Source organism: Pogona vitticeps, chromosome 5 (genome assembly GCF_051106095.1).
Source record: "Pogona vitticeps strain Pit_001003342236 chromosome 5, PviZW2.1, whole genome shotgun sequence".
Classification (NCBI taxonomy): Eukaryota; Metazoa; Chordata; class Lepidosauria; order Squamata; family Agamidae; genus Pogona; species Pogona vitticeps.
Window position 1 is genome coordinate 97,604,089 of NC_135787.1, and position 25,194 is coordinate 97,629,282.

The window sequence follows — 25,194 nt, forward strand, 5'->3', positions numbered from 1 at the left end:
GAGGTTTACAGATACGGTTAGATGCCACAAAGACAAATGGGTATGTTCTAGATACAATGAAGTCTACACTCTCACTAGAAGCTAAATTATCTAAATGGAAGCTACAGTGGGGTCTTGACTTGAGAACTTAATCCGTATTGGAAGGCAGTTCTCAAGTCAAAAAGTCTGTAAGTCAAGTCTCCATTGACCTACAGTGCATTGAAAACCCATTAATCCCGTAACAGGCCGTTTTTGTTCCATTTTGGTTTTTTTCTGGTCTGTAAGTCAAATCTCAGTCTGCAAGTCAAACCTAAATTTTGTGGCCAGAGAAGTCTGTAACTCAAAAAGTCTGTAAGTCAAGCCGTCTGTAAGTCAAGGGTCCACTGTAATGTACTTTGCACATAATGTAAGTAGACAAAAATAACTAGAATAAGTATCAATGTTAGGAAAAGCTGAAGCCAGGAGGAAAAGAAGACCTAAGATGAGATGGATTTTGTTTGCAAGACCTGAGTAGATTTGTTAGCAATAGGACCTTTGGATGCCATTAATTTATAGGATTGCCATAAGATGGAAGTGGTTTGACAGTCAATAACAACTACATCAGTTATACCTTCTAGAAACAGAGGTGAACTGTGAACCATGGTTTGATATATATGTTGTCTGAAAGGCAATAAATGTGGAACATCTTACTGATGAACTGCTGTGGGTAGGAGGTTTTGGGGAGTGGTGGTATTAGAGAGCATATGATAGACTCTGCATTGGAATAAACGGGCCTTCTTGGGTAGTGTTTGCACCATTATTAAGATGAGTGTTCCTTTATGAAAATGGCAGCTGTGTGGTAAAATCCAAAGAAGGAACAAATGAAGTAGGTTATTGTGATTTGTGATGTATCTTAGTGTGGTTTTGGTTTGGACACAGAATTTGACATTCCTTCAAGTAAATAGCTATGAGAGGGCACATGTTGGAACCTTAAGGCTTTTTAGGAATCCCCAGTGGCCTACAATATAGAGGGCATCAAGGCTTTGGTGGAGAACCTTGAACTTAGGCAGGCCATCAGGAGAAGCTCTAGTGACCAATTAAGCAATTCATAAGGTGAGTCACTGTCTGCTGCCTAATCTTATCAGACATAAAATGGTATATACATTAGTTGGCAAGGCTCTTTCAACCTGTGAAAAGAAGCCTGTGTCACTCCTACTTCTGATTTTTGCTAATTTCATCATAGTATAGATTTCCTTTCTCAGCTTCAGAAAGCCTTTGCAGATGATCTGTGTACTCTGAAGGGAGCTCTTTGTTAGAACAGAAACTATATTTCTAACATTTATTTATTTATTTATTTATTTATTTATTCATTCATTCATTCATTCATTCATTCATTCATTCATTCAATTTATATCCCGCCCATCTGGTATATTCTACCACTCTGGGCGGCTTACAGAATATAAAAAACAATTAAAAAACATAAAAACATTAGCATACAGCTAACATGACAATCTGCTTTGATATTTATTTATTTATTTATTTATTTATTTATTTATTCATTCATTCATTCATTCATTCATTCATTCATTCATTCATTCATTCATTCATTTATTTATTTATTTATACCCTGCCTTTCTCCTTAAAATGGACCCAGTATGGTTTACATAATTAAAAAGACAATACTGTACAGTATTTAAAAATATACAAATATGTCTATATGGTCAGTAAACCTGCAAACAGCAAGTTAGTGAAGACTCATGCCCACTAAGCTTAATGGACTTTCAAGCATTTCATGGTCCAAAGTTGGTGTTAACAGTCTTCAAATGACACTTTAAATACGTTTTGTCTGTGGCATCATGCCTTCCTTTGGCAACAGTTAACCAGGAATAAAAAGAGCCCTGGTTTGTTCTCCTTTTATGTTGCAATCATGGAAAACCTTCTTCTTGTTGCAAGATGGTGAGTGGGTGGGTAGGTGGATTGGACCAGCTTGGAGGGAATTTGCACATTTCCAAAATAAATGTTTGTGCATTTATTTAAACTTGCAGAAATTAAAACTGAGATAACTGCTGCCTTGTTGTATGGACTATTCCAAAGTAGAAACATTGACTTAGTTATTTGCATCTTTATAAGCAAATTGCCTGTCCTTTTGTGCTTACTCTGTGTATGCGCGCGCGCACGCGCACATGCACACAATTGTGTACAGTATGATGAGGGGGAAAGTGCTTGATGTTTTGCTGCCATGCTGATGATGACATTTGTCTCAAGATTTTGAGAGCACTTAACATGCTTTCCCCCCACCAAAGAAGAATTTAGCACAGTCTCTTCATGGCCCTGCAAAGCTGAGGGATTTTCTAGCAACCTTGGCAGTGGTACAGAATGGCTCCCTGTCCTCCGCCTGACTGGATGCCATAAATGATTGACTGGGGTTAGGATGGACTAGCATGCAGCAGTCTTAAGTTGTTCAAATGCATCATTTGTTTCAGGCATCCAGAGGAACCAAGATTTGCTTTTCCAGAAATATTCTGTAAAGGAGGAATTAAATAGGAGAAACTTTGGATGACAAAAGGGGAGAAATTGATGAACTTTAGAAACCCTAGAAATCCACCTCACAAATCTGTAGGGAACTCCAATCCATGATGGCCACCAGCTTCCAAGGATCCACTTGAAAACCCTAGGAAAAATGATGTACCCCAGAAATTTTACTTCCTCGTAGTCAGAGGCACATTTTAAAAACTTTTTCAAGAACTGTGTTTATATATTAATCTCAGAACTAAGCAATATAGTGGTCCTCAGACAAAATCAAGATGTTAACTAGATATGCCACAGTAAACCAACCTTAACAAGTATTTGAGCATATAATAAATTTAGAGCCAGTAAGTTGCAGAGTCAGTGCACAGGGCAGGGGTGGGCAGGCTTCTGGCTTATAGCATCTGGTTTATTTTTTACTTGAAACCCAATGTTCACCCTTTGGAATCAGATGTCAAATTGTGATTTGGGCCATACGTTAGCCATACACTAAAAATGTAAGAAAGCATACCTCTAAGCGTATCCTCGGCTCAGGAATTTGTAATCAGTACCAGAAAGACCCTCTGGTACTAATGCCTTCTCCGGAATCATACATCCTTCTGTGTAAAAATCCAGTGTCCCAAGCATTCTTTTTGGTCAACTTAATATAGCAGAAGATAGCTTTTTAGTTCTTTAGGTTAGAAAACGGGGAGTCATAAAGTGTTGCTGATTATGCAGCATCAAGAGATCTATGAGCAGATCCTTATCTACCTTTTATCCAGCCCTGGCATAAGCCAACAGCATTTCAGGTGCATAAAAGGGTATTTAAATGCTGCCTTCCAGATTCTGACCCATTTATTGGCACTACAGAAATAAAACTTAGTAGCAGGTTTCTTGCACACCTTTAGATAGCTCAGGAAAGGGTAGTTGAGAATACAGGTTCTTAATGTTTACTTGATTAGAAGCACTGAAAGGAATTTAATTGATATTTGTAAACAGCTCGTGTGGTTGGAGGGAAATATTCTTCCTTCATTAGCTGAACATTCATGCTGCTTGGTGATTAAAAACAAAATAAAGCAAACACTTTTATCACCGGTTCTTTTGATGACCAGGTAGAGATGAAAGACAGTGTCCTTGCATCAATTATCCAAAGCTTAAACATTTCCTAGAGGGATCCCCCTTACATCTATTTTCTTCTTTCAGAAAAATAATTAAAATGATACTGGATTTTCTCTTGTTTTGAGATATTGTGCTGATGAAAGGCATTTCTCCTGCATCTCCTTCTTTTCTGAGTTCTCTATTAAGGCTTTATTTATTCCAGGTCACTAATCACAGCACTTCAGGCTTCCACTTGAGGGATGTCTGCTGTTTGGAATATGGCAAAGGGAAAATCTCTCTCTCTCTCTCTCTCTCTCTCTCTCTCTCTCTCTCTCATATACATACATACATACATACATACATACATACATACATACATACATACATACATACATACATACATACATACATACATACATACATACATACATACATACATACACACACACACACACACACACACACACACACACACACATACACACACACATACATATATATATGGAGGCTCTGCCATTTGGAGCAGGAGACATCTGAGTTGGAGAGGGATGAGTATGTCTTCCGTTTTCTGTCAGATGCCCTCTTGCTCCCCTCTCATTCCTCACTGCATCAGTTGTGCCGTAGCTTTGGGCTAGGAGCTGGGCAATGGAGGAGGATTTGATGGAGCAGGACCTGAGGTATCATCAATGGAAAGTGAATTTAAGTGTCACTGGCAGTTTTCAGCTAGTTACAAAAGAATAATCATTTGCAGCTGTCAGACTATCTAAACCATCATATGAGTTAACCTTAAAAAGCCTATCTTAACTTTAGTTGACAGGAAATTAAGCCCTGCTACAAGGGCAAAAGCTACAGAGGCATGAAATGATTCCTGTCTCGGAGGGTGAGATATAACTCTGTGTGAGGCATCTGTAAAAACAGCGGGACAAGCTTCAGAACCTCAGTTTGAAAAAGGGGGAATGGGAAAGGGAGGATATTACTCAGATGACCCTGTGTTTCTGCACTTCATCCAAAAACTGTGTCCCACGTGAACCGAAAGTGTAAATGAACTTGTTTTATCACAGAGCCAGAGGTTTGAGCTGTAAAGATTGTTATTATTAGCTTCAAAAGACACCAGTTCTGTTTCTGGCCTGCAGCCTTAGGCAGATGCCAAACTGTGAACTGGGGGCTCATTTTTAATTTAATCAGAGATCTTTGAAGCTAAAGATAGGACCAGAGCATAGAAATATTATTATTTTTTTTTTTGAACTACAGTTCCCACAGTTCTCCACTTCAAACTGACTAGGAATTTGGGGAGCTGCAGTGAGTTCGGTATCTGACTGTTGCACCACAGGTTGGAAGTTTAATTTGCCACTGTGCTTCCTGGAAGAAGGGCCGTCCTGTGTGGCTTTGGGCAAGCTACACAGTCCCAGGGTACCCCCAGAAGAAGGGAATGGTAAACAACGTCTGAGTACTCTATACCTAGGAAACCCTAGAAAGGGTTACCAAAAGGCAGAAATAATTTGACAGCATATAAATATTGTTACTGTTGGGCCAAAAAAGTAACCTTTTGAGGAACTGGGGTTACCTGATATTCACTGATAAAACATGATGGTATTTGTGTCTAAAGACAGCATTTCTAAACCTGGGGTCAGCAAAGTCTTTTCTGTGGGATCCTCTGTCACCTTTAATGTGTATATGTGAGAAACAAGCCGTTTGGGGGAGAAAGATTCAATGAGCATTTCCAAGAGTAAGAAACTAGCTAATTTAAACTAGCTTAAAACTATGCCATCAGCGATCAGTAATTCCTGCATGCATTACTTGTAAGTAAGGGAAAGTACTAATCGCTGAGTGATAGGAAGAGGTGACCCTGAATCATTCTGAGTTGTAAATCATGATGTAATTTGCAAAGTTATTGTTCTTATTGTCAGTGTTCTGTATTCTGAGACTATGAAGTACCTTTCCACATGATTCCCCCCCTATTTTTATAGAAATGTTTGTCAGAAATGTAGTAGTGTGAAGTTTGAGGGGGAGGATTCCCAGAGAGGACACTTGGCTGAGAGCCAAGGAAGTTCTACCTGGCTTATCAGCAAACAATACTTAGTACATTTGCACAGGCACATACCCCCTCTCTGGGTCATCCTGAACCATATCAAGGGACACTTGCAAATCATCTCTCCCCACTGTCACTCTCAAGCATCTTGACATCCAGCCAACACACCCACCAACTTCCCCTGCAGCTCTTTCCTGGCTATCCCATCTGGGGGATTTCTGAGACAGTTCAGTTGGGTTTTCAGCTGCTCCATTCCAACTCTGGGACAAACTCATTGCACTGTGCAGGCATCTCCATGGAGGCAACATTTTCCTTAGCTCTCAGCAGCATCTTCTCTGGCTCTGGAATATGGGACTCCTCTGTGCTGCAAACCATTAAAGGATAAGTAGAAGTGGGACCAGGAAAGAAAGAAGGTGGGGTGAGGGCTGGAATGTGACTTACATCGCAACCAGCATGAATGGGAACTCCTGAATCAATCCACAGCCCCTGGGTGGTCACTGTTTGTGATTTCAGATGTAATACAAACTGTGAATCAAATTATAGAAAAGACAAATTGTACTGATTCAGCTCTCCATTGTAGGCACACTCTAAGTCAACAGTTCCAGGCTAGACGGACAGACAGTCTCAGCTGGTAAAAGGCAGCTTTCTGTGTTTCTGCATCTTGGAATGGGAAGTAGAATGGAAGCAATATATGTGGGGATTTTATCTGCATCTGTAAGATTGTCATGATGAATCCATTTACTCCCCACTCCTCCATACACAAATTGCCCGCTAGAACCAAAGGGGAGGTTATTGTAGTACACTGTTGAAAATGTGAAAGGTATCTGCAATATCTCTCCAGTACAGAGACATTTAATAAGGAGTGGATTATTAAAGAGACATTTGGCAGAGTTATATGGAAGCACTCCTATCCATCAGCTACCTTCTGTGGCTGATTAAAACCCATATCATGTAGCTGGAGCAAAAAACAAACAAACAAAACAAAAGGAGGAGGAGGAAGAGAAAAAAAGCACTCAGTCCTTGGTAAGATTTTGTTTTTTAATTTTTTTACTTCTCACAGTTTACACATGCAGAAATTGTATGTCAGTGGAACTGAAGTCAAGGGCTTAGCTTATTGACCTTCTGGTTAGGTATTTTTGCAGAAGAAACAAACTTGAGGAACTGCCATGTGAAGGTCATGATGGATTCCAACCAGAGGAAGAAAGGGAAAAGGAGAATGCAAAGGAATGGGGAGGAGTAAGGCATACATGCCATAGAGTGCCTGGTGGGTACCCCCCCTCCCCCAGCAGCTAACTGGTTTAACCCTCCCCACACTGGAGCTATTGAATGCAAGGTTAAAATATCGCCAGCATAGGCATCACAAAATACCACATGTGCCTGATAAATAGGAGTAATTTATGAGAGTAATGAAAGGCTTTCCAGTTTTCATTACAGGAGGACAGTTCGGTGTCATATTTTCAATTAGACTGAACAAATACTGTGTGGTGGAAACTGCATGAACAATTGTTTCAAGTTATCTATAAAGCAATGTGGAAATGTGCTGCTGATAGTTTTTAGTGTTAGGAGCAAGGGTGGAATACTAAAGAGAGAATGATTGAGAGAGAAGTTAGTAATTGGAGATGCTCAGACTGAAATATTAATGAGATATATTTGTGAGGGGAAAGGAGTTCAAATGCTTAACAAACAACAAGGGGAAAGAGTTTAAATATTGATTGGGCATACCTTTTAAGCTCTCACGTAAAAAAAAGAATAACTATTACTGAAAACTATGGCTGAAGCTCATCAAATGGCAGATCTTACAAGACTGTCTGGAAGGTCCTGAGGAGAATAAAATATGATACACAATCTAGAGTAACAGAGGAAGGATAGTAATTACACAAATTTATACAGTAACATGCTTGAGATCAAATTTGTATCACCAGTTAGCTGAATGAGTAAAACTCCAATAGAAAGAAGAAAGGAGGTTCTTTTTCAATGCAATCGAACAACAATGCTTTCTATAAGAAGCAGATTATAATCTCAGTGAATATTTACTAATAGCTAATCCTTCATTTCAAAGTTAGAATCCATTTTAACAAACTTCTCTCCACAACTTCAGCCCAACCTGAATAATGTTTAGTAATGCATCTGCTTCTTATAGAAAGCATTGTTGTTCTATTGCATTGAAAAAGAACCTCCTTTCTACACTAGGCTGGATCCAGCTTGGGTCAAGATTAGGTCTGATCACCCCTATTCAGAACTGGGGTGGATTAGTTTAAGGGAAAACAACTTGAATTAAAAAGCATGCTGCTCCAACTTGGATCCTGGATTGGTTTTCTTGAAAAAATATAAATTTTCTTTCTCAAAGAAACCTCAAGCTGAGCAGCAGTTGTAGGTTAACAACAACATTCTTAGAACTGCAGAGCTGGAAGGGACCCTATGGATCATAGAATCCATCTCCTCTCAAGGAGGCACCCTGGGGAATTGAACTCCCAACTTCCAGTTCCACAGCCAGATATCTAAACCACGGAGCAAATGGCACATTCATTTGTGTTGCAGCAGCTATCTTTCCTGCCTCTTTTATTCAATCTTTTCATTTTAATCTTTTTCTTCAGCCAATACGTCAACAGTCATCATGGCAGAATTTTGTTTTGCTGTACTTTCAGTGCAGTACTTCAGCTGTAAACTTTGGTAGTCACTTTCAAAGGCGTTAATGAGGTGCCACCCCCAATAATAAAGAGGTGGTGACATATGTGTCTTTCTTAGAGTTGTGACAAATTCTTGTAAAATTACTCATTACCAACAAGACATGTTGTCTCAGTATATCAGGAGGGCCTATTTAAAGTCCATTGATCCCTATGAGAATACTTCCATCCAGTGTGAGAATGAGACAAGAAGTACTTTTTCTGCATGGTTCAGCAATTTGTGTAAAATATCTTTGTGCAAAACTAGGTTCATTTTTTTAATGAAGCACAAACAGAGAGTACAAGAATAGAAGGCATGTCTGTTTGATCAAAAAACTATTCCACTGCTTCGGACTACGTTGGTGGCAATTTTCCCTTTTCTTCTATAAAATTCCAAGAGTTTTATGGTTCGAGCAAAATGTTTTCTAATTCTTTATAATATTCTGCTGGCAGACCATCTGGGCCTGGTGATTTCCTTTTTTTTTTTTTTTGCTTTTTGAGGGCTTCTATAATTTCTGCATATGTTAAAGGTTCATTTAAGGACTGCATTTGGTCTTTAGTCAATTTCATTTTATTGTATTTCAGTATGTATTCTTTCTGAGCTTCCTTGTCTATTTCCTTTCTATTGTATAAATTCCGGTAGAAGTTCTCAACAATCCTTTTTATTTCTTCTTGTTTGTATTTCTCAGTCCCTGTTCCACCTTTTAATGTTTATATTATTGTTTTCTCCTTCTCTTTCCTTAATTTATATGCTAACCATCTCCCCTGCTTATTTGCATTCTCAAAAAAGTTTTGCTTTGCAAATTTAAGCTTCTTTGCAGTTTCCTCAGTGAGCAATATATTTATCTGGTGTTGTACTAACTTTATCTTCTCTTTCAGTTCTGTATTTGTTGGGTTTTGTTTCAGCTGTAGTTCATCTGAGGCTAATCTATTTTCCAAAATCTTATATTTTTCTATCTTTCTCTTTTTTGTTTTGATGCAAATCTTATTGCTGCTCCTCTAAAAAAAATGCCTTGCTTGCCTCCCAAACCATTGCCATTGGTGTTTCTGGCCTCGTATTCTCTTTGAAAAAGAAATCCATGTCTTCTTTCATTTGTTTAATAAATTCCTCATTTTTTAAATGTGAAGCATTGAGCTTCCAATTAAATTCTCTTGATTTGCTACCTAGTTGTAATGAAATTGGACTATGATCTGTGAATATGTTAGGTAGAATGTCTATTTGCTCCATTTCTTTCATTAGGCTTGTTGAGATCCAACATGCATCAATTCTTGACCACAATTCATGTCTGTTAGAATAAAAAGTGTAATCTCTTGTCTTTGGATCACACGTCCTCCAAGCATCTATGATATTTGCTTCTTCCACCAGTTGTAGAAAATTTCTTGAGATTGTTCCTGTGGCGGACAGCCCATATGTCACTCCTGTCAGTCATTTTAGAGCTCTAGTGCAGGAAACTATGACAGGACAGGAGTGGGCGGAATCAATAGAACGGAGAGAGACAGAAAATCAGTTAGGGAGAAGATTGAGAAGTGCCTCTGCCATGTTATTCCTTGGGGGGGGTGTGTCTCTGGAGAACAGGCCCTACCAAGGCCCTATCAAGACACTGTCCCAAAACTTGCCCAGTTGTTGCAGGGATGAAGGACCTGAACTCTAGAATACAACTGCTGGTACTGAATGGCCCACTCAATTGTATTAGGTGTGCATGTGTCTTCAATACTCTGAAAAATACCCTGAACTATTAGGCTGAGAGTATGGGCTATCTTTCCAGGCCCGTACTCTCAGCCTAAGACTCTGCAGTGCTGCCACCATGTTTGCCCCATTGTATGTGACAAATAGACCTTGGTCTTCTGTAGTAGGCTGCAGCGCTGCAGCATGTCCCTCAGAGCTGTTTGAATGTTACAAGCTGTGAGGCTGCCCTCCATCACAGCCACATTCAACATGACCCCACTTGTACTCTGCTCTCATGTTGTTGCCCTATGCCTGATGCCTCTACCTCCTACCAGTTTCCTGTCAGAAAGAAACAGGCATATTTTGCACCCTGACTGCTCCAATGTCACTTGGAAAATGTGCCACCAGTGCTCTGGCCAACTGCTGCTGTATCAGTTGCCTGACACCCCAAGATTAATTTGTCACCACCCTGTGGCTATGGGTCACAGGCAGCTGGTAATGGGGTGCCAGTTTTGCCACAAACCTACAGAAAATCTCTTTCCCAAACACCATTACCGCTGCTGTCCAAGCTGACAGTGTCTGTCTGATTGCTGATGTCATACTTACCCTTTTCTGTCACATCAGCTTTTTGGAGAAAAAGTGCCTTCTTTCCTCTCTTTTTTCTGTTTTTTTTTTCTGTTTTTTTGTTTTGTTTTTTTTTTGTTTTTTTTTTTGCCCTTGGCTTGGCTGCCCTGGCTAGATTGCACAAAGACGTCACTGAAACATGTCTAAATTTCACTCCTCTCTGTCCCACATTGAACCAGAGATTTCTCTGCCTCTTCCATGCCGGAGAGTCACACTCCCTCTACTGCTGCCTCCTGCTCTTTCATAGTGGCAATGCTGAACAAGATACCTGGGTGACAGATTTTTTGGGAGGTGCTCATACTAGCAATGGTAGGCTGTCTTTTGCCACTTCCTCTCCCACTCCTCATACTAGATGTACCCAGATCACAATGTGTAATCTGCATAATTAACTTGTAAACTGTCCAGAGAATGCTTTAAGCGTTATGGGGCAGTATATAAACAACACACTTAATTATTATTATTTTTTGCTTTAGAAGCTGCTGCAGTTGTTGCAGGCAGCATTCCTGTGGCCTTCTGCAAGTGTCTGCTTCTCCTACCACACCCACGGTTCATATTGTCTGCAGATTTTACCTGAAGAATAGTATCTGATTCTGCTGCAACAGAATACAAACCCTTCCAATGAAAATCACACGTACACACAAATGCAAAATCTATTAACTTAATACATCTTTCTATATATAACAGAATCTTATTCCCTTGCTTGATACACCCCAAAGGGGCCTAAACTTAATAAAATCTTTCCCTGTTGATTTATAATGAATTAATCTATTAATTTACTTATTCTCAATCTTATTTTTAACTATATTAAGTAAACAATATACAATGTGATGTAGAGAATGTAAATGTATGCCGAAGGTTCAAAAAGGACACAGAAAAAGTTGCTGCATTGCAGGCTTGCACCAGAGTATATCCTAACAGCAAATGCACAGGGGATTTATAAGCCGCTATGCTCACCTTTCAACTAAAAAGAATGAATGTGAAAAAAAATCCTGGTATTTCATTTGTGCATTCAGACATCATTTATAAGTTTTGCCCTCACCTCAGCCCATCTCCCTTGCGAAACCCATGGCAACTCCAATCAAGAGTTCTCAGTACCCACTACTCTTGGTGCCAGAGTGTCTTTTGGTTTCATTTCTCAAGAAATCACTCAAAGATCCCTGAGAAATAGGTGGTACTTTCACTTCTTCCTCTATCAAGGAGAAACCTAACCTTTTGCTTTCTAATCTGTATGAGTAAGTGGGAATATATCAGGAATTATTATTACAGATACTTGGAACTATTAAATTCAAATTTTGATATAGTCAGGTCTGTCTGGTTATGGCATTATTTAGTGAAATTGAAATACTGCCAAGTCCAAATGCATATCTCTACTCTTTAGTGAAGTAATTCAACTTTGAACCTTAGAGGTGCTCTTAGGGAATCTAGTACCTGTACTCTAACTACTACAGTAATGGAGTGAAAATCCTCTAAAAAGGGGTAAATTTTGCCATGTTACTCCAGGGAATGCTACCATTCACACTTGTCATAAATCAGCTGTGACCATTGCTTTGTGTTTGGGTGAGAAGTGGTTGCATGATGAAAAAACAAGTCAGCTTCTGGGATTTTCCTTGGCATGGTAGTGAGCAGAAGAGGGTATCCTTTAGACCAGTGTTCCCCAACATTTTTAGTAGGGCGGACTGGTGGAGCCTCTAAGGGAGGTGAGGCGGCCCTTTGTGATTGCGTTCTCTGATGCACGTGTGTGGTGGTTTGGGAGTGTGCGCACCTCACCGCTTTGTGCATGCGCAGGAGCATCTGCCCACCCACGCGCCCACCCCTGCACGTGGGCGTATGATTGAAGGGGTGAGGGAGTGCATGCCAGCAGCGGTCAACTTTTTAAAAAATTTTACTAAACATTTTTTATTTTATTCCTTGCTGCCCTCTGCGGGAAACTCAAATGCAACCGCTGGTGCCAATTCTGGAGCTGGAGGCACCAGTGGTGTCTTTGGCCTGCTGAAGGTGGTGAGGAGCGCCTACCCCAGCCTTGCTGGAGCCCGCTGGGAGGCCAGCAGCTGGAGCACCCGGCCATGCCCTGCCTCCCGGCTCTAGCCCACCCCCACCCATCACCACTGCCGCTGGGCCACAAAGGCAAACCTCCTGCCCCCCGCATGCACTCTGCTCCACACAGCTGCTTTGCGTGCGGGGCTGCTTGTGTGAAGGGTTGAGGGAGCGCTCACGGCGATGCTGGCATGCATGTGCAAAGCAGCTGTGGGGAGCGGAGTGTATGCAGGGGGGCCACGGGAGGTCTGTCTTTGCATCTCAGTCAGACTCAAGCCATGGACCGGCAATGGGCTGCGGACCAGGGGTTGATGACCTCTGCTTTAGACTATCATTGGTATAGCGAACATTCTGGCTGCCCTTTACTATGTAAAGCTCGGCATCCTTTTTCCTGATGGCAATGTCAGCATGATATTGTGCAGCAATATAAGGCCATTTCCTGGTGTTTTGAATTGTGGATGCAGAAGTACAGTATCCCACATTCATAAACTGGAGGCATTTAGAATAATTGAATATTTTAAATGGGGGATTAAAGTGGCACCTCCCTTATGAGGAAAGGTTTCAGCTTTTGGGTTTCTTTAGTATAGAAAAAAGGTACCTGAGGGGGGACATGATTGAAACGTCTAAAATTATGCAGGGGATGGATAAAGTGGATAGAGGGAAGCTCTTTTCCCTCTCATGCAATACTAAAACTAGGGGACATCCACTCTAATGGAGTGTTGGGAGAGTGAAAACAGACAAAAGAAAATATTTCTTTACCGAGGGTGCTGTTAGTCTGTGGAACTCCTTGCCACAGGATGTGGTGATGGCATCTGGCCTAGATGCCTTTAAAAGGAGATTGGACAGTTTTCTGGAGGAAAAATCCATCTCAGGTTACAAGCCATGATGGGGATGTATAATCTCCAGGCTTAGAAGGAAGATACCTCCAAATGCCAGATGCAGGGGAGGGGCATCAGGAGACACGTATCTAGTTGTCCCGTGTGCTCCCAGAGGCATCTGGTGGGGCCACTGTGAGATACAGGAAGCTGGACTAGATGGTCCCTTGGCCTCATCCATCAGGGCTCTTCTTATGTTCTTATGAGGGAAATTATTAGTCATTTTGTAAAATAAGAGTAGAAGTGTCAAAATGTCCGTATGTTTCAATAGGCGGTTGGCCCATGTACAGAGGAAAAGGAGTCTCTATAGGTTCTTGCAACTGTAAAGATTTATTAACATTTAACACAGGAGTATCAACAACCACTTCCGTTGGCATAAACGCATCCAACTGAGGAAAAGCTCTTTCAACGTGCCCATGAGGATCAACTTGATAACGTTGTCTCAAAAGGGGGGAACCGGCCCAAATCGCTCCCTGTCTTTGGGCTTCCGCAATGGGGCACTCCTTACTGCACAAATGGTCCCGCAGCAAGGGTGGCGGGCCCAATCCCCCTCGAAGGATGGCTTGTTGAAGATCTGGTCCGGATGTACCGCCTTCCTCCAACGACCGCGTCCGCAGGGGAAAACTACTACCATCCATTCTAGAGTCTATTGGACCACAACTCCCTCAGGATCTGGATGTGGATCAGGTAGTAGCCCTCCGACCTTTAGTTTAGGGAAGTCATCGATCAAAGACTTCACCCCGCGTGCTGCAGCCTCTTCCTTCTCTATTCTTTTCTTGCCAGTCACCGCTCTAAATTCCCGCGTAAAAGTTCCTTCCTTTATGTTCTCTTCCCAGACCTCCACCCATTGCTCCTCCCCTTCTTTCACCCCATCCTCTGACAAACAGATCTCAGTTTTAACCCCTTCAGGTCTCTTCTCTTCCCTAGACTCACTCTCCCATTCCTCTGCTTTTTGTACTCTCGAATTATCTGGAGGAAACGGCGCACTAGCTGTTGTACCTTCCTCGCAAGAAGACTTTAGTGTTGGCATTTCAGATTCAGGGAAGTTGTAACAAAATCAAAATACATTAAAAGAACATCAGTGTTTATAGCAGCAGTGCAGCCTGCAGGCCTGATGCCAGTCTCCATTTTTTGGTAATCCTCACTGCTCCCTGCACTGTCATGTTACTCCTTCTATTAAGCCAAGTCTCAACCAATAATAATAAGCTGACAGTTTCTTAGAGGAAATAGCAACAGGTTTATTCAGATAAAACAAGTGCGCACTTGGGTGCCCAGTAGGGTGGGGACCCTGAGATCAACAGGGTAAACATTTTTATACAGTTCTTTAAAAAGAACATTGGTCTCTAAGGAATATATGCTTGTTGGTTACAATTTCTCACATTTCAGCAAAGCAGTTACCCGTGCTCAGAGCAGCTTATCCCTAAGGAATGTTGAGTCTTCCTTGGAAGACACTGGATTCTCTGTAGCAGTTTCTTCCTCCTTACAGTCATACTGCTGGAATTTGTCCTCAAAATTTGCAACTGCAAAGAAGCCGCATTTCCAAGTAGCATCCACTTTAAAATAAGGTATGCAAGGAGCACCTTGTTTTAAAGAATATTTATGTTCCTATATGCTTTAAAACAAGGCATGCATTTCTTGCACGCCTTATTTTATTGCAGAACCGCTTTGAAATATGACTTTTTTGCCACCACACCATCAAATATTACTTGCAAATAAGGTGTAAATAAGGTGACTCTACAGCTTCCCATAGGGTCTATATCCCTGAAATTATGTTTCAGTGCAGAATCCGCACAGATTTGCAAGGTGTGCAGTCTCTAATATTGCTATTTGAAGAACTGTAAACAATCACTCCCCCCCTCCCTGTTTCAGGCAGTTGCAATTTATATTTCGCATTTTTATAAGACAAAAACAGTTGGGACAACAGTGGAGGTACTTTTCTGTGCCTGCTGACGTAACATATTTTTCAAATGCAGAGATGGAACACTGTCATTGTCTGGTTGCCATTTGAAGCCTGAGAAGTTGGAATTCTTGGTGAAAAAAATTAAGAGTTGTACCTTTAATTCAATCCATAACTAGAAGCACACTGCTGACTCTACTGTTAACTTCAGTGCATTGGAATTCTGGTAGAGTTAGAGAGCAGTCCAGAACAATTCATATCCTTTTTAAACCCTAGTGTGCAAGGGTTATATATTTAGATGCAGGTCAAGATTTTGATTGCATGGAGTGGTGTTTCATGACATGATTTGAAAGGCTGTATGTAAAGAAGTCATGCCTGAGATAAACTGCTATACAGTTTGCTTACTGCAGGCATATGTGTGTGTGTTTTTCTCTCTCTCCCTCTCTCTCTTTGTGTATATATGTATGTATGTGTGTGTGTGTGTGTGTGTGTGTGTATTTCTGTATGTGTGTGTGTGTGTATGCACACACACACACACACACACACATACTGTATATATACATATATATATATATTTGTGTGTGTGTGTCTATACACACACATATCAAGGACAACTGACAGTAGTTTATATAGCCTTATTTTAACATCTCTGCTAAACATATTATTCTAAGCAGTGCCGTACTTTAGTTTTTGTTAGCATTTTAGAATGTGAACTCTACTTGTTTTACCTAATACTTTTTGCAAAGTTGGTTTTATACCCCCTTCTAATTATTTATAACAGTCAAAATAGTTTTCCCACTCTTTCAAATTCTCTAACTGACTTTCTATTTACATAATTTGTGAGTTTAGCCATGATGGCATATTCAAACACTTCATCTCTCCAATCATCTTTTGTTGGCCATGCCTCCATTTCCCACTTCGTTGCCATTTATTACCCTAGCTGCCATCAACGTGTAATTGAAAAGTTCTCATGAAGAAAACTCCCTCCCCCCAAATTATCTTGTGTTATTGCCGAGAGCATGGTCTCTGGTTTAATTTCAATTTCAAATTTTAGAATCTTTTGCATTTCAGAATGAATGTCTTTCCAGACTTTCTTTGTCTTTTTATAAGTCCACCACATGTGGTAGTATGAGCCTTCAGCTTCTTACCACTTCCAAGAGAGATCTGAATAGCTTTTGTCCATATTTTTAAATATCTGTTGGGGTTATATACCATTGATAATACATTTTATACTAGTTTTCTCTTAAAGTTTGACTTGCAGTGAATTTTATAAGTTTTGTCCCATTGTTGGAAAGTTATTTTTCCTAGATTTTGCATCAACTTTAACATACTGATTTTAACTGGTTCCAATTCTGTTTGTATATTTGTCCTAATATACGCTCTCTTTTTTGCATAATTATTCTCTCAAATTCTGTTAATTTTCTTAACCTTCCTCTATTATCTTGTGTAGCCTCTTTTACCTTGAAATTAACTGAAGATAAGATAGCCAATTTATCTTTTTTTTCTTTCCTCTTTTATTACTTGCCAAGATTTGATTCCTCCCTGTGAATCTGTAATCTCCTGAAAGGTTATAAGGGCATGCATCGTTCTCTCTTGCTAGTTGTAATATGCATCCATAGGAGCCATTATTGGTGATGTTGTTGGACTGAGACCACTGCAGGCATATGTTGAAATTCCTGAAGTTTTTGTTACACTAAGAATTTAAATTAGAGAAGGAAGTCTATCATCATTTTAGTTTCCTATGCCTATGCAGAAAACATTGGCAATAGTGATTAAAGGTGATAAAACTTTATTAATAAAAAGCTGGCCAAAGAGTAGTTAAGATTTCATTATATTCATGCATTGAGCAGCCAGTTGATTCTGTTATGCCTCTTACATCTTCATTGTATAGGTGTTGTCTTGGTTCCAGATGAAAAGAAAACCACAACCAGCAAGTGTGTGTACTATTCTATGTGTGGTTTGCTCACTGTGGTTTTATTGTTGATTGAAGGTATGCATATTGCAAAACCAACATTCCAATTTACAAAATAAAAATTTAAAAAATCGGAACTAATGGCTTACGTTTGCAGTTAACAGGAAGATAATGAATTTATTAGAAATTTCTAGAATAGATTCAGAAGACAGTTATTTGAAAGTAAGCGTTCTGTTGAGTTAGACTGACACATTATTTTATCTTATTTGATAATATCACTAAGGCTTCTGGTGACTGCTCAAGGGTAAAATTATCTTGGCTTGCAAAAAGTGTTTGCTCTTAAAATTGTGGCTAAGCTTTCATTTCTGTATACGCAACTACCTTTATTTGAAGATTATAGAGAGATGATTAGAAACTTTCCTAAAGCTTATCTGGGAAGCAAAATTGCTGGAGAAGATCTGATGGTGTTATTTCAGGGATCTGCAGCTGATTATAATATTTATAAAATTTGTGGCATTCGTATTTGTATTATGGCCATTATCACTTTGCTTTTGGCTCTACCTGCTTATTGGGATACATCCTCTGTGATCCTCCCGAGATTGAATTTGACTGCTTGGGTGAAAACATTTCAGGACTGGGGAAGGAAGGGGCACACCTTAACTCTTTCCCACCTCCTGAGTATCCTCCTTGTTCCCTGCTACACTACAAGAGGGTGGTCACCAGTTAGATTGATTGACATCCCAAACTTCATAGACAAGGGATAGGAGGAAGACTCAATAAGAGAATTCCATTTTTCTATTGTATTTCCTCTCTTTTGCATTTTCCCTGCTCCTAAGATAACACCATAAATTTCTGTTGCACAGCAGCTCTTGACTGTAGATTTAGAAGACAGATTTAAGTGATGGCACTGAAATCATCCTAAATAATGTTTTCTCACCTCTCTTCCCAATCCCTATTTGTTTTTCTTCCAGGGGCTGCATGAGAAGTCACATCTTTTGTGTCTGCGTGCACATCTGCACATTTTATGAAGTTTTTAACAGGTCAACTATTTTTTAAAGAAATATTTACATCTTCTGTATAACTTATGGTTTTGTATATTCTGTATTTACTGCCCAAATTTCTGAAAAATGTTTATTTTTAATGTATATTTATGCAAAAAAGAAAGACAACATAATTTGTGTTGATTCTCTCTGGAGAAAGTTTCACATAATTTGCTGCTCAGGCTGTTTTGTTAAGTCACAAACTCAGCAGCCAATACTACTGGATTCAACCACAATCTAGTTATATTTTATACCTCGCAGCTTCAGCAAAACATATGGTCTGCATATGTGAAGAAAATATGTGAGTATCAGGGATATTAGAAACAAGTAAGATATGATATACACAATCCATGGCTGCTTTCCTGATGTCCTTATGCTAACTGAAAACAGTGACAAAATGGCAGTTTGATGCTCTGTATCATGCATAGCATATGCACAAGGGTACATTGAAAAGGCTTTGTGCCTATTTTTTATTCTTCAAAATACAGATGTCATATCAAAGTGGTAATAAATATGCTATTTAGCTGCCTATAAACCCTATACATATATATAAACACACATACAGAACTGGCTTACTTGGAGCTTGGAGTAGGCAGAACCCAAGAGAACCTAAGGAATGGGTTTTCACACCAATAAAGTTCTTTGGGAGTGCCAAGAACAGCAGGCAACTTCACACTTGCATTAGTGCCCTTTATGCCCCTCAACACATATTAGGGAAGATATGATGCTATAGCTGCTTCAGGGTCTCCTGGTGTCACCCATTAGCGGACGAAAATTATTGGCTATATTGATTAATTGTACTATGGTGCTTCTGACAGGAATAATGAAAGACCCCAGCAAATAACAGCAACAAAAACAACAATAAAATATACACCACACAGTTGCCTGTTACCACAACAATTTAAAAAAATAGGTGGAAAGACTTTTTAAATAGAACTTTGAATTCTCTACTTAAGTTGTCATGCATTTTGCATCTTAGCAACAGTGACTAACATTACATAACCTTCAGTATAATTGTGTGGCATATTGATAAGCCTGCTGACAGAAGGGTATGGAAACCTACTGTGAGAGGCCCATCATTTTGGGGATGGGTAGCACTAATCTGAACATTCTCTTTGTTTTTTTTTTCACACATTAGTTTGCTTGAAGAGGCTGAGAAACTGAAGATTAGCCACCTGGGTGGTCCACTTGTAGAGTTATATTTGTTCAAACATGCAGATCCTCGTGATGTTTCCAGGAAGTGTGTGAACCAGCTCTTAAGCCTTCTCTAATGGTCAGATTCAGCTTGCAGTTTTCATTGCTAGTAATGGCCTGGGGGGGGGCAGGGAAGAATGTAAGCACAAAACTGTAAGAGCCTGTGGGAAGAGCAGAAGCTGGAGGAAGCAAATAGAGAAACAATATGAAAATAAAACACTCATGGCTGAACTTAAATTGATATATTTTTTTAAAGAATAAGCAAGGATCACCCATGAGGTCCAGAAATTAACAATTTTATTTTCCACAGCATAATGTCAGGGGGAGTTGGCTCCTCCAGACTTGACTGTGTGGGCCTGGACATTCCTAAAGGAGCAAATAATGGTCGTATAGATTCATAGTGGAAGTCATATACTGTAGATGGTCTGCTGCACATCTGTAGAAAGGAAGAGACAAGACTATGATGTGAAGATGTGTAGAGGTCTCAGCCATTTCCCTGCAAGACAGGATAATTGCAGGCAATTTACTAGCAGGGACGATCCCTTAGGGATTAGGAGGGAAGTCTTAATTTAGCTGGGAAACGAAACAATCATACCAGCCTTTCCTATTGCATCTGAAAGAGAAAGGTTACTGGACTAATGTTTTCATCATTCACTCACAGGATTGAGTGGGCTATCAGTTTGGAAGCGTTACAGGTAATTTAAACCAATGCTTTCTGTGTACGCCAGTGAACAAAAGTATTCATGTTTGTAAATACAGTTTTGAAATACCAAAAATTACCTTTTGAGCCTTCCGAACAAATACATTTCCAGGTCTGCGAGAGAGAGAGAGAATGAGATAAGCATTGAAGCTCTGTTCACACACTAGGAATCCAAGTAGGAAACTAGGTGAGCAGAAGAAGCAATCAGTTGTCCTTCACAGACCAACCTTCTGAAGAGAGTCAATTTCCTAATCTGTGAACAATCCATGCAGTCAGGAATGCTAAAGAATCAGCATTATGATTCATATAGAGTGTTCCCAAATAAGGAAATGTGTCATCTTCAGAAGGTCACTCTCCTTGTATGGAGGCAGACCAGAAACTGGAATAGTATGGGTCAGGCTAGTACCTGTCTGCTCATGCAGTTACCCAGTTGGATTCCTTATAGGACTACACATCCACCACATTCTTTCCCCCCCCCCCCCAAATTCTGTCTCTCTCACACACTGGCATTGCCCCCCATGCTGCAATTAAGTGTTGTAAGGCACAAACAAATCCAGGATTTTAGTTCAACTGGAGAGGCTCTGCTTATGGTGCTGACAAGTGTGGTGCACAAGGTAGCAGTACATGACAGGCTTTTCTTGGTGGTGGCATCTTGGATATGAAGATTTCTTATAGTGGAGATTTTGTCCCCCCCCCCCACCTCCTCCCATCTATTTTTATTTAGGTTGCATTTGCAGCATTCCTGGACCATGTAAACTTGCTTTTCAGGGACAGGGAGTGTTCCCTTTGCTTGGTTGGTTAGCCTTGGTGAGGAAATGCTCTTCTCTGGATTAAACAAAAAGGTTTTACTTTCTCTCTTAATTAACAGATTTTTAAAATACGAATTCCCTACTTTGTTACAAAACAATTTCTCCTGAATTCCCCAGAACAGCCACACATAGCATTAACTTTGAAACTGTTTCCATAAATTTTCATTTAATCCACTATTACTGCAGTTTGGAAGGAAGGCGCCAAGGAAGGAACTCTTACAAAAGCCAGTTCGTGTTAATTTGTTGACATTCATTCGATAATGTAAAGGTACACATTACCTTTACTACCCTATGTATACTTACTAAGAAGGAGGTGTGTGTGTGTGGGGGGGGTGACTTCCAGATAAGGGTTGGATTGCAGCCTTGGAACATTATCCTCAGTTTAGCTACACAGAAGTGAGCCTCACTGAGTTATGACCAGGTAAATTTCTAAATGGCTCTTACAAGTCTTGAGAAACAGTGATCCTGAGTACCGATCCTGTACTCATAGGACACCTTCCTTCTCCCCTCCCCTGGCCCTCCTCTTATGCAGTTAACAGCCTGATAAGTAGAATATAGGTAGTGGAAGATTTATTTATTTTATTTATTTTGGCAAGGACATCAAAAGCAGTACAAGCTTCTGCTGCTTTTCTGTATGCCAAGCTGCTTTAAAAGGCACAAGAGCAGAAAGTGGAACAAGCAGGCAATATTATGTACTAATGAAAAACATGGTTTTTAATTTGACACAAAAATATTATCTCATTTTACTTTTTATGTTAATAATGATATCTGAAACAGTATATTGCTTGTACTTTTCCTGTCCTTTGTCATTGTCTCTTGATTTAATAAACATGTCTCTTTTGCCTCAAGATTGTTTATTAATGATCAATTATTACTAGCAGTTCTAGCTCAAACTAAGAGAAGCAAGTAAGGAAGCAAGCAAATAAAATAGACTTAACTTTTTTTTCATTGGGAAAAGTGTGGGAAAGAAATACTAGTGGTAAAGACAATGAGAGATAAATGAGACAAAATCAGATTATGTGTACTTTGTTTTATGAACAGAGATAATCTGATGGTTTCACTGTGTGCTGGTTGGTATACACGAACAACAGAAAGGGAATCAGCATTGTTTGTATGAACAGACCAACCGCTCAATTGCACATGAAAGGACATGGGTATTTCATATTTCTGTATTCTCTTGTAGCATATACACACAGCTGCTGTCATAAGGAATTTAGTTATGGTTTTGTTTTTGTTTTCCCCTCAATTAAGAGTAAGGCAGACATCAAGTGAAAAATGTCACGTTCCATGCCAGGGACCCTGACATTTTAATTTACAAAATTCTTTACAAGTCAGGCATGGGATTTGGAAGGGTTTAAGCCTAGTGCTATACATTTTAACCTCCTTAGTCAGTAAATTAATCAGCTGAACTTTCAGTTATACATCACTGAAAAGCAAATTTTAATCAGTCATAGTTAAAATTAAGAGCAAACGTTTATTTTTGAGATTGTTTCAGTTCTTGTGTTCCTGCATTTAAGAACTGAAAATAACACTTTAAAAATTGCCTTTCTTTCTAACCATGAATTGTAGCCTTTGTTAAATTGCAAAAATTTATCTCCTAATATCTGAGGGCATCAATTTTTGCAAGATAACACATTCATATGCATTAAGATTACAATCTTTGTATGTACTGTACTTATATGGCAGTAGGACCTATTGAACTCAACAGAGATCAATCATAATAATGTCTGTATGATTGCTATCAAGCTTCACTTGAGGCGTCATAAGATTACTTAACGGAAAACAAATTCAGTTCTATAATTTCCAGAGGAAGACAATCACCTTGATACATTATATTCTCCGGTCATGTTCTTGTCTTTTCTCTTCACCTTTTTTGTTTTCCTCCTATCAGATGAGATGAGATTTCTGCACATTTTCCTTATGCATTGTGCTTAAATTGTACAAAGAACTGTGTGTATTTAATGTAATGTGTAGTTTGACCTCTCTGAGCCTTCCTGTTTACCAGTGCAGTTTGATCCAGAGTTGCAATGTCTGCATCCTACTCCCTTTTGACAGACCTCACCCCTTCTGAATGGGCTTATGTAGCCCTTTTTGTATGATGGCTTCAATAGCTCCTGGAGATCTCAAGCAAGACTAACACCTTATCCTGTATACCCTTAGCTTTGGGTTGGCAGCCTCCAACTCAGTGCTCTAAAATGTCAGAACTAACCAGGTAAGTCTTGCACTTATGCACTGGAGCATTTCTGTTGGATTAAATAGCAAGAAGGAATGATACTGCTGGCCATGATCCAAAGTCTTGTCAAGACCATGTTAAAATCAATGGGCAAGAGAACTGTGAATAACTAGTTCTAGTGACTGGAGCAGGACCTGGTCATGTCTCACACTTTCCTGGAGTTCAGCTGCCACTGCTACCTGCCATAAATGACTTACTCCACTACAAATTTAGCTTTGAGTAAGCAACTTGCAGCCTTCCAGACGTTGTTGCACAACAACATGATCAATCTTAACCAGCTTAACCTTAGGTGAATGTTGCAGTCTGACACTGCCCAGAGGGCCATAATTGCCCACCTCTGATTCTATTAATTAATTGGTGAGTCCAATTTTCATTGGTAGTACTTGAATAATGGAAAAGGGAAAGCAGTAGCGGAAGTGATATTAAAGGACATTCCAACTGGGGATTAAAAGCTCTCTCTTGCTCTCTCACTCTGTGCAAATGTGCCTACATGTGCATTGATGGGGGAAGCTCACAGAGCACATGCCCACAATATGCACTGCCAATTTCCTTTCCTGTGCACTGCATTCATTCATTAAAAACAAACCTTTTTTTTTAAAGCAAGCAAAACAAAATCTCCAGCAGATGGGATGAAAGATGGACAGCTGCAGAGCACATTACAAGCTGCATGAAAAGATAGGCACCAAATCCTTTCCAGTCAAGTGGTGCTGGGACATTCCCTTGCTAGCATGACAAGTGGGGGGAGGGGGGATACAATTACTTGAATCAATTCTCACTACTCCAATCCTTTTGAAATCTCTTCAGCTCCCCCCCCCCTTAAAATGACAGGATGGCACTAGCTCAGGGGGGAGGTAGCTTTTCTTCATTATGAATTACATACTCAGGTTTGTCTTCAGATCGTATAAATCTGTCACATTATGAATTACCAAGAGGGATGTTAACATGCTGATAGGGAGTGGAAAGGGAATTTGGGTTAAAGTCATTGAGAGAAACACCTCACAAATGGCAGCCCTGCTGTAACATATAATATCCAAGAGACAGATGTAAAAAATAGCTGACATGGTTACAATCTTGCCTCATTTTGAACAGTGAGAACTTATGGGGGTCAGGATTTTCATACATATTTGGTATCTACTGGAAGCATGCGGCCTTCTATAATATGTGAATGTTTTTTACCGATATAAAGGTGGAGAATTGCAGCCTGAACAGTCCCAGCAACAAACTTTACTATCTTATACTAGATAGAAGAACCAGAACCACAAAATGTGTCACCATATCGGCCCAAATTCTGCTTTCTTTCCCATAGTCTCTCCCAGCTGCCCTACTTGATGACTCAAAGTGCTGCTTCTCTTCAATTATTTTTTTTTAAAGCCCTACCCGTTTAAGACCAGGCTTCAGGTTGATATTATGTTGGCTCATGTTCCACAAGACCAGAAACTAGAAGCTAAGATTGATATTTTGAGAGATCTGCTCCATGATCAGAAATAATATTGTGCAATGTCATAACCTGTGCCTATTTATAACTTACTCTCCCTGCACTCACACTTTGCCTTAGTTTTTCAGACCCAACTCTCCATGGCGAGGATTGACTGCCTAAGACTGGCAAAGATGCTCCACCATGCCTTGGCCTTGTATAACCTTACAAAGCATTTGAATTTTACTGTGATGCTAGAACTGTCTGGTACATTTTAATTGCTTCAACAATAGCTGGCAGGGTGGCTTTAATTCTCCATAAGCCAGGGCTGGACAAATACAGACCATAGATTACATGCAGCTCCCCAAGGCCATCTTTGCCCACAACCATCCCATACACATACACACTAAATACACTTAAAATTATATGATGTACAAAATTAACCTCTTTGGCCACACTCTCCCCTTTAGCCTTGTCCCTTTGGGAGTTCAGACATCAGGTTCCTGAGAAATCTAAAAAATGGCCTCCAGCCCTGCTGAGATC

At 39.9% G+C, this 25,194-nt stretch overlaps 1 protein-coding gene and 1 long non-coding RNA gene across 3 annotated transcripts in view; one reads left to right on the forward strand and one right to left on the reverse strand.

Moving 5' to 3' along the window:
• The window catches only part of LOC110091505 (potassium voltage-gated channel subfamily A member 1), a 43,302-nt gene extending 21,450 nt beyond the window's left edge, over nucleotides 1-21,852 (forward strand). The window contains exon 2 of the mRNA XM_020815656.3: nucleotides 18,233-21,852. The gene's annotated coding sequence lies outside the window, so the exon portion shown is untranslated. The remainder of the gene's footprint in view (nucleotides 1-18,232) is intronic.
• Nucleotides 14,666-25,194, reverse strand: part of LOC140707456 (uncharacterized) — a 296,261-nt gene continuing 285,732 nt past the window's right edge. Inside the window, exon 3 of one of the 2 annotated variants that reach the window (XR_012087540.2) lies at nucleotides 14,666-19,931. This is a non-coding gene — a long non-coding RNA (uncharacterized LOC140707456). Of the gene's footprint in view, nucleotides 20,310-25,194 lie in introns of both variants that reach the window. The other variant, XR_012087541.2, reaches the window with a different exon arrangement.